Source organism: Marmota marmota, unplaced genomic scaffold (assembly GCF_001458135.2).
Source record: "Marmota marmota marmota unplaced genomic scaffold, marMar, whole genome shotgun sequence".
Classification (NCBI taxonomy): Eukaryota; Metazoa; Chordata; class Mammalia; order Rodentia; family Sciuridae; genus Marmota; species Marmota marmota.
In genome coordinates this window covers 33,828,733-33,839,264 of record NW_025999842.1, presented here as the reverse complement: position 1 = coordinate 33,839,264, position 10,532 = coordinate 33,828,733, and the positions used below count along the sequence as shown (strand labels likewise).

Below are 10,532 nucleotides of genomic sequence, written 5' to 3'. Positions count from 1 at the left end.
GGGGTGGTGGGATTGGCTTACTTCACTTAACATGGTATTCTCCAACTCTGTCCATTTATCTGCAAATGCCATAATTTTATTCTCTTTTAATGCTGATTCATATTCCATTGTGTATATATACTACAGTTTTCCTTATCCATTCATCTATTGAAGGGTATCTAGGTTGCTTCCACTGTTTAGCTATGTGAATTGAGTTGCTATAAACATTGATATGACTGTGTCCCTGTTGTATGTTGATTTTAAGTCCTTTGGGTATAGATGGAGGAGTGGGATAGCTGGGTCAAATGGTAGTTCCATTCCAAGTTTACTAAGGAATCTCTATACTGCTTTCCAGAGTGGTTGCACCAATTTGCAGTCCTACCAGCCATGTATGAATGTGCCTTTTGCCCCACATCCACAGCAACACTAATTGCTGTTTGTATTCTTGATAACTGCCATTCTGACTGGAGTGAGATGAAATCTTAGAGTAGTTTTAATTTGCATTTCTCTTATTACTAGAGATGTTGAACTTTTTTTCATATATTTGTTGATCAATTGTATATCTTCTTCTGAGAAGTGTATGTTCAGCTCCTTGGCCCATTTATTGATTTTTTTTTTTGGTGTTATTTTTTTTGAGTTCTTTATATACCCTGGAGATTAGTGCTCTATCTGATGTGTGTGTGGCAAAAATTTGCTCCCAAAATGTAGACTTTCTCTTCACCTCATTGATTGTTTCTTTTGCTGAGAAGAAGCTTTTTAGTTTGAATCCATATCATTTATTAATTCTTGAAAAAATATGGAATGCTTCACAAATTTGCATGCCATTCTTATTTAAGGGCCATGCTAATCTTTCTCTGCATAGTTCCAATTTTAGTATATGTTGTGCCAAAGGGAGCACTAAAAGCTTTCTTATTCAGCATTGAAAATGAAGAGTTTCTATACTTAATTTCGTATCATAGCTTTGATAATTTATTATCCAAGTTTATTTAGAGCAGCCTAAGAAGCTGAAAAAGAAATGTCCCACTGGTAAGATTACTCTACTGGCATTACAAAATCCTAGACATTAAAGAACTAAAGAACATTTAATTTTTGACACCTTGTGTGTGTTTAGGCTGTTTTCCTGTATTGAATAAGAGTTCAAAAACTTTAATTTTTCCTTGAAAGTTTATAAAGTCTGAGCAATGGTTGAATGTCTTTGAGAAATTAAGAATTATAATTTCAACACCATATCTTTTGAGAGGTAACTACAGACTTACTTCTTTATTCAATGAACATTTGCTGAGTGTCTTCCAGGACCTGTATCTGTTAATCTCTGAGGTGCATGAGAAGAAGCATTGTGCTGATTCACTTCTGAATCTCAGAAATTGTACAGACCTGGTAAGAAGAATTGAATCCTGAGATACAGGTGAAGACTAAATCTTGAAGAAACAGTCCTGCAATGTCCCTCCAAAGTCCTTGGAATGCAATCTTCATTCTTTAGAAATTAGTTGTACAGAAAAAAATCTAAGCAAATATGCTGACTCCTATCAAGTAAAAGATGAGTTGTAATCACTCCTGAGATAGGAATGTCAGCTAGGAGACATTGGATTAGTGTATGTAGAGTTGGTAAGAAAAAGTACACAAATAGGAGGGATAAAGAAAAGATGTAGATTATTTGAAAAAAAATAGACAAGATTGGGTAACTATTTTTTGCTCAGATTTAGAGAATGAAAGTCCCTCTAAATTGACCTTTGATTCTTCTTTCTCTAAAGTTTGTCATGTGTTGATGACTCGGATTTCTATGTCTAACCTAGATCTATCACTGAGGACTTATAAATGTCTTATTTCTTCTCCATTTTATGTTTCAAAGTTACCTCAATGGCCAAATGATTGTCTTGCCATGTCCTTTTCTTAGAATGTAGCCTTTAGCATCTGATTTGTTTCTCAAGCCAGAAATCAGAGTCATCCTTAAAATGTGACTTTTTTGTATATATATATATATATATATATATATATATACACACACACACACACACACACACACACACACACACACACTGGAATATTACTTAGCCTTAAAGAAGAATGAAGTTAGGCATTTGCCAGTAAATGGATGGAGCAGGAAATATGCTAAGCAAAATAAGCCAATCCTAAAATACCAAAGGCTGAATGTTTTCTCTGTTATGTGGATGGTCAATCACAATAAGGTGACAGGGGGTGTTGGGGGTTAAACTACGGAAGAATAGAGGTACTTCGATGAGACAGAGGGGAATGAGAGGAGGGAAGGTTTGTGGGAATAGGAAGGATAAGAGAGTGAATAGGACATAATTACCCTAGTATATATATGACTACACAACCTGTTTAACTCTACATCATGTACAACCAGACAAATGAGAAGTTATACTACATTTATTCATGATGTTACAAAATACATTCTACTGTCATGTATAACTAATGAGAACAAATAAAAAAATTTCAAAATGGGATTTTTGTTACCCTTGCCAGTTATATTTAATTCATTTCTGGTTTAGAAATGTTTTGTTTCTAAATGTCATTAGAATCTTTACTTTCTCTTCCTCTTCTGTAAACTACTCTAGTCTTGAATTCCATCATCTGAATTGGGTTTTTTCACATCTATACTTATTCCACTTCCCGTCCAAATAATATAATTTCTAAGAGCTTTTCAAAATTCAATTCCAAAATGTCACCCTCTTTCCAAAATAGTCCTTTAGTGACTCCATTATTTTATAATAAACACTGGCATCCTTGATGCAATCTTTAATATTGATTTAATCTGATTCTTATCAAAAGCTCCAGCCTCTTCTTATGCTATTCTTCCTTTGCTTTACATTCTTCCACCATGTTTTCTCTATTTCATTTTTTTCAGAAGATGATATGCTGTCTTACCTCAGAACACTTGCACAGGCTGCTTCCTTTGCCTAGAATTCTTTTCTCATTTATTCACATATTTGTCTTCTGTGGAACTTTTTCAAACAATAATTTATCAGGACTCTTACAACTTCTTACCTTTTCCACTCTCTAGAGATGATGCACATCTCTTATAAGGCTTCATGATTACCAACATATTTTGATTTATGGAACTGATCAAAGAATTTATATAGGGGTGTAATTTATTTATTCATGTCTTGGTTTCTCAGTGGGTTAAAGACAAGAAATATCTTTGTTTTTCTCAATAAAATATCTTTAGATCCTAGAACAAAAATTCATTATATAATATTCTTTTAATGAACGTAGGGTGATTGAATGAATGTATGAATTGATACCTAATTAGAGAAGTAAGGTAAAGACTTCAATATATGATAAACAATTACTACAAAAAACTTACATTTAGATTTATCTGTGGACATAATCACAAAGTCAAATACATTTCAAAAAGTTATAATTAAAAGTGAAAGTATTTTTGATAAATGACTAGAAATTGAAGAGAAATCCATATTGAAATGTCAGAAATCTTTACCTGTATTTGAATTATGCTTTAGAAAACCATGCAAATAAGAAAAGATCTTGGATTTCATCATAAAGCAAAAAAAATGATATAAAGCTCTGTGAGATTCTATTCTATTATATCTAAATTCAATAAGGGGTTTTAAGAAATCGCTCTAAAATGTTTTTGAAAGGTTACCACATGGAGACCAAAGAATTGATGAAATGAAGTACCATATAGTATAAAAAAGACGTCTGTTTTCTTGACCTTCTTAAATCTATTACTCATAGAGTACTCAGCAAATCTTGTGAAAGCTTTTGTGAGGGAAACTTTCCTCCATAAATTCATTTACTAATGGCCTGTTCCAGCAGGGTAACACAATAAAAATATTTCCTGGGAATTCAACTTAAACTAAATTAAAAAGGGTCTGGACCAGCATTCTGAATCTCCGACCAATGACTCTGTGACTTTCGGAAAATGAAAAGGAGCAAAAGACTAAAAAATTTACATTTCTTTCAGCGCTCATGTTCTGTGTTTATATCTGATTCAGATAGAGGCCTGGCATTTCTTCCATATAAAGGTAGAAATTTAAAGCTCTTTGGATTCCAAACTCTTAAATGTCACTATATTTTGGAGAGATTATGGGCCTTATCAAACCCTTTAAGGGTTCAAATTCAATATTTCCCGTGTATAAGAATACTTAGAGTTTAGGGGGAAATATTAGGGGCTATGGCTAATACAACTCCACTACTTACAACTTGCTACTTAACCTTTACCTCTGTGACGATAATGGTACTAACCTCACAGGTTTCTATGAGGACCCATGTGCTAGTGTATAAAAAAATTCTTGGAAGAATCTTTAGCATGTAGCAAGCGCTCAATACAGTTTAATTATTAGTAGTATCATCACAGACTGTCAACAAACATCTTCCCTATGAAATTTCACAATATATTTGCTAGATTGAAAAAAAACCACAAGGGTAATTACAATCTAAAAGTAGTTGATACACAAAGTGAGTAAATTCCATGAGGCACATACAATTAAATGTAAAATGAACTCATCTTTTTATATTGTTATGGATGAGCCAAGGATGGGGAGATCAGCCAGAATGGGGCAGTGCTGGAATATTTCATGAAGAGGATCCATCAGTTTCGACTAGGCCTGGTAAAATTGTAAAATATGTAAAACTGAAAACATTTTTTTTTCAGTTAGAAATTTAATGATGAATAATTGTTTATGACTATACTTTAAATTATATCCTGTTTTATTCTATAAAAACATTGGGACAATTTCATGGGTAAATATAAATTATATATCAAGAGTAGGTGAAAATATGATCTAGAGGAAATTCTTAATAAACAATTAAAGAAAAACCTTAAATGCCATTTTTGGGGAGGATGTCTAAAGAAGATTGCTAAACTGTTCCTTGTGATGCCCTGCAGATGCTGTACTCCTGTCTTGGAGCAGCTGCTCATCCACTGCAGAAGGTCTCTGAGAAACTTGCACAGGGAGACAAACCCAAGGTAATGCTTTATTATTAATGAAACCTGTTGAATCACACTTCCTACTGACCAGAAGCCATATGCCAAATCTCAGAAATCTTACATACTAGAGTGGGAGAATAGGGACCAGGATCAGAACCTTATAGCAAATATGTGCTCTGCTGTCTGTGGAACTTTCCCAGATCTGAACAAGCAGCTTTCTGGGGGCTTTTTCTACTCAGAAAAGTTCAGCCTTAGCTGTCCCATTTTGGGTGCAATCAGGTCATGGTGTCACCTAGGTTTTGAAGTTGGGACAGCATGGAAAATAAGTCTTTTCTTTGGAAAAAAAAAAAGATTCTAGAATTCGGGGCAAGTGAGGATCTGAGATCTCTAGGATCTGAGAAGCATCTGTCAGGTCTTCTGAGGAGACAGGAGCGTAGGAGCCTTCCCTGAGAAGCACTTTGCCTCAGCAAGAAGGTAGCCAATGAGTTACAATGGAACTAATCACTCTGTTGTGTGGCCAAGACACTGTGAATTAAATTTTATTTACTCAGTAGAAATCTAGGGAAAGGCTTGTCCAAACTTTTCTCTAAGGTTATACTACTTAGTGAATGCAAATGACACCAGAGGCCATAGTCACAGCCTACTGACCTTGGAGAAAAGACAGCTGGAGCCTACCATCTTAGTGAAAGGGCTAAATACAAAGGGAATCAGATGACAGCTATCCCCAAAAGCTTTAGTAACAATTGATTTTAGAAGTTGCTTGGAAAAAATAATTATAATATTTGAAATCATCTTTCAAGAAGCTGAAATACTGAGTTAAAAAGCTTAAACTTTTCAGGATAAAATGAAGAAAATGGTAGAAAATGACATGTTTATGAATTTTCTACAGAATGTCATTATTCTTCTAGTACTTATCTTACTTTCTCTTATGATGGACAATATCTTCTTTTGTAAAATTATCAGATATACCACCAAGTAGATGGAAACATTGAACACAAAAACAACAACTGCCAAAATTTTAAAGAGAAAAAAAAACAACAACAAAATTTGTGTTCCAAGAGATATTAATTGTACTGTCTAAACCATTGGTAACAGTGGGGAGAAAAAAGATGCTACTTTCATCATTTATTCAAAACTGCTAAAAAGGCACTGGAGACATTGATAAAAAAAATAACTACATTTGCAATTTAAATAGCACAAAATATTTCATTTTTAACTGTTCCTCTCCTTTTATTTCTCAGGCAAATTCATTCCTCTTTTCAGCTTGGCTAGGCTGCTGATTGCTTGCCTTCATAATGTACTGTTTGGAATAATTTAAATGCACTTCCTTAAAACTTAAAAAAAAAAAGATAAATGGAATTTTTTTAAAAAGCCCACCTACATTGGTATGTTTTCACATTCAACTCTTCACTCCAATTTATTATAAAAATTTTATTTCCAATTATAAATGTTAGAATGTGGATATGTGAGAAACCGGGAAAGGAAAGAATTTGACTTACAATATGAAATAGGTTGTCTTTCCCAGAGAAGTCTTCATGGGCTTCATTTTAATTAACCTGCCTTCATTTTTATTGTTGTATTATTCAGTTTCACTTTATGGTGCCACTTACACAGTAAACTTCTCATACATCTGCAGGCACTGATAACAATGAGTTTAATTTAAATTAAAACTATCAGTGCAATTTAAAGATACTAGTGCCACTAAGAATATTTTCATAATAGCATGTATCAGTGCAGGGTTTTTAAACAAGGCTATAGAAATACTTAAGGTTATGCTGAGAAATTTTACCCAATTTTTAAAAAATATCAAACTGTTCATTTATATAAGGATTTGGAGGTCTTTAAGAAATGAAGCTGTTCTTGATTCTCAACTAATGTGTTCCCCTTCTGTTTGTCTAGACTAATCCTGAGTTAGAAAAGCAATACTGACTATTTGAAATTGTTAAATAGAATTAAGCAGTAATATGTAATCATAACATTTTTCTTAGTAAAACAATGTATTTTTTTTCTTTTTTTAAGCAAAATTGGGGACAGAACAAAAAAATAACATCAGACAATAAAACTGTTTATGGTAAAACAATATATGTGATGTGGGTCTATTACTTTTCACATTGCTTCACATATGTCTGGATTTGCAGATCTTCTTTCAGTTCTCTAAGATCTCATCACTTATTGTACAATCATGTGTCATGTTAATATCAGCTTTCTCCTTGTTGCTTCATTTTTAAGATTTTAAGAATTTTGTTGATTTGAATGTTTTTTTTTATGTTTCTTCAAATTACATCTATTTAAATGTAGCAAAGAATGTGAATTTTGCTGTTTTAATCTTTACAATGCTCCCACTGGATTTTATAAATTGGAAAAGTAAACATTTTAATACATGAATGTGTTTTGAAACATTCATTAAAGAAAAAGATTACCAGATAGCTTAACAGGGATATGTGGATATAGTCAAATAGCCCAGAAATATACACTGCAGTAAATGAGTGAATAATAAATTTAGTATATTTAATGACAACACATGCACAAATAAAAATATTAACTAAAACACATAAAGGGTAAATCACATTGTTCAGTGCCCAAAATCATAAATTTTTGTTATCATTCACTTGCTCATTTATGAAATATGTAATAAGTATCCATTGTGTGCTAGCTATTATTTTTTATTTTGAAGAATATTTTTGTTTGTTCTGATGTGTGTCCATCTACATGTATGTAAGTGCAAAAGATGAAAATAAAGCAATGGAAAGGAAGAAGGAAACTGGAGGGTTTACACATTTTAAGAATGGTTTTATAGGACAAACCAATAAGATGATATTTGAGCAAAACTCTGAATGAAATGAAGAAATAAGCCAAGGGGGTGTCCAAAATATCAAAAATAGTGTTCGCTATGCAGCATAAATATAATGCAAATAATATGAGAACCAGCAGAGGATCCCGTAGCAGTGATATTTCAGTGGATGCTAGAAAGTAATAGGTTGTGGGTAAATTAAATGGAAAGGAGACAACTTTCCAGATGGGAGAAACAATCTTAGAAATGTCCAAAAAGAAAATGTAAATTTTGTGAGACAGAAAGATTCTTAGTTTCTATAGATTCCCTGAGTGATTATGTTATTGATGAAGATACACAATGAAAGAAAACTCATTGACAGAATGTAGCCACAGGACCAGAATTCATGGGAAGAGCAAAAGATGAAGAATAGAGCTTCAGACTTGCTTGGTGAAAAGGTAGGAACAGCTAGAAAGCAAGAATGCAAAGAGTGTGAAGCAAGTGGAAATCATGTGACTTTTCTAACAGAGTTGTCTCCCTTCAATACTAGAATTTTGGGGATGACTACTCCAATACTCAGTAATTTTTTTTTTGAGATGTAAAATATCTAAGTGTACAGCTCAATGTATTTTTATGTAAGTGTCTATCCATGCCACCTCTGATAAAATCAAGATATGAAAATTTTCTAGCACCACAAACACTATCACGTCTCTCCCCATCAACACCCACTCTAAGAGACAGCCATTATTATATCCTAAAGTCACTTTGTCTGTTCTTGAAATGCATATAGATGGAATCATACACTATATACTTTCCTGAGTCTAGTAGTTGCTTGCAGCAGAATGTATGCAAGAGTCATCCTGTTGTTTTTATTTTTATTTTGTTCTGTATTAATAAATGCCATTCTATTGAATGAATATAGCATCACTTATTTATCATGCCTATTACTGAAAGGAATTTGGATTATGTCCAGGTGTGGGTTATTAAGGAAATGCTGTGATGAACATCCATTGCTTATGTCCTTGGATGGACATAAGCAATCACTTCTGTTGGGTATATGCCAAGGAATGGAATTGCAGGGTCAAAAGTTTGGCATATATTTAGCTTCAGTGGGTATTGCTAGTTTTCTAAGATGGGTTTTTTAAATTTAAGCTCCCTTCAACCTTGTATGAGCACTCATATGGCTTCACTTTATTCATTTTATTTTTATGTTTAATTTAGCCATGCTGACCAGCACTTATATTTTGTCTGAGAATAGGCATTCTAACCAGGTGAAATAGCATATCATTGTGAATTTGATTTGTATTTCCCCAAAGATTATTGATACTGAACATTTTTTCATATTTGTATTGAATATTTATATGTCTTCTTTTGAGAAATATTTGCTCAAATTGTTAGCTCATTATTAAATTGATTGGAGTATTTTTGTTATTTAGTGTTTTGTGTTCCTTATTTATACTGGATATGTTAGCCAGTTTTTTTGCTGCTATGACTTAAAGCCCTGACCAGAACTGCAAAGGAGAAAAGGTTTATTTAGGGGCTTACAGTTTCAGAGATCTCAGTACATAAGTGGCTGGCTCCATCCCTTGGGGCTCCAGGTGAGGCAGAGCATCATGGTAAAAGAGTATAGCAAAGGGAAGCAGCTCACAGGATGATTAGACAGCAGAGACGGAGAGCTATACTTGCCAGATATAAATATATACAAATATGCAAAAATTATTCTTTTCCCATGATTGAAACTTTTGTAAAAAATCAGTTGGTTATAAGCACATGAGATTAGTTCTGGGTTCTCTACTCTGCTCCAATTTGTCTATGTGTCTGTTTTTATGCCCATACCATGGGTTTTTGATTTACATATATATGTGGTCCCTAGCCATGCACCCCAATGAACCACACTCTAGTCACACTCCACCTGCCTCCAGTTACCACTCAGTTAATTCCATAGGGATTAATTCACTGACTAGGTTAAGGCTAAAACCCAATAATGTATCCTCCAAACCTTCTTGCATTGTCTCACATGTGAGTTTTGGGAGGACACTATATCTAAACCATAACTTTGGATGTTATCCATTGTCAATAAATAGTTTGCAAACATTTTTTTTCTTCCATTCTGTACGTTGTCTCATTGCTCTATTGATTGTTTCTTTTGCTCTGTAGCAGCTTTTTGATACAAAATCAATTGTCAATTTTTGTTGCTTATGCATTTAAGGCCTTATCTAAAAACTCTTTGGAGAGTCTTAAGGATAGGTCAATGTTCTGAAGCATTTCCCCTGCTTCTTTCTCGTAGTCATAGTTTTAGAATTAACATTTATGTCTTTAATCCATTTTGAGTTGTATTTATAACTGGTGAGAGAGAGGGATCTAGCTTCATTCTTGTGCTTATGGATATCCAGTTTTCCCAACACTGTTTGCTGAAGACTATTATTTTCCCATGATTGAAACTTTTGTCAAATATCAGTTGGTTATAAGTGTATGAGGTTATTTCTGAGTTTTCTATTCTGCTACAATTTGTCTATGTGTCTGTTTTTATGCCCATATCATGTTTTTTTTTTTAATTTTGATTACTATACTTTTGTAGAATATTTTGACTTCTGGTAGCATGATGCTTTCATCATTTTTTCCCCCTCTCTCTCAATATTGGCCATTTGGACTCCCTGCGTTTCTCTATATATTTTAAGACATCCTTTTACTCTAATTCTGTGAAAAATGAAAAATATTGATATTATGATGGGATTGCATTAAATCTGCAGATCACTTTGGGAGGTGTGAACATTTTAACAATATTAAGTAGTCTAACACAAGTCTTTTATTTATTTGTATACTTTTCAATTACTTTCATTGATGTTTTACAGTTTTTGTTGTAGAGCTCTTTCA

The 10,532-nt window shown here is 33.2% G+C and overlaps 1 non-coding gene across 1 annotated transcript; it reads right to left on the bottom strand.

The window, feature by feature from the left end:
- Positions 1-769: 769 nt before the first annotated feature.
- Positions 770-877, bottom strand: LOC125616023. The gene has a single exon (XR_007346626.1). It is a non-coding gene; the product is annotated as a U6 spliceosomal RNA (small nuclear RNA).
- Between the last annotated feature and the right edge of the window lie 9,655 nt (positions 878-10,532).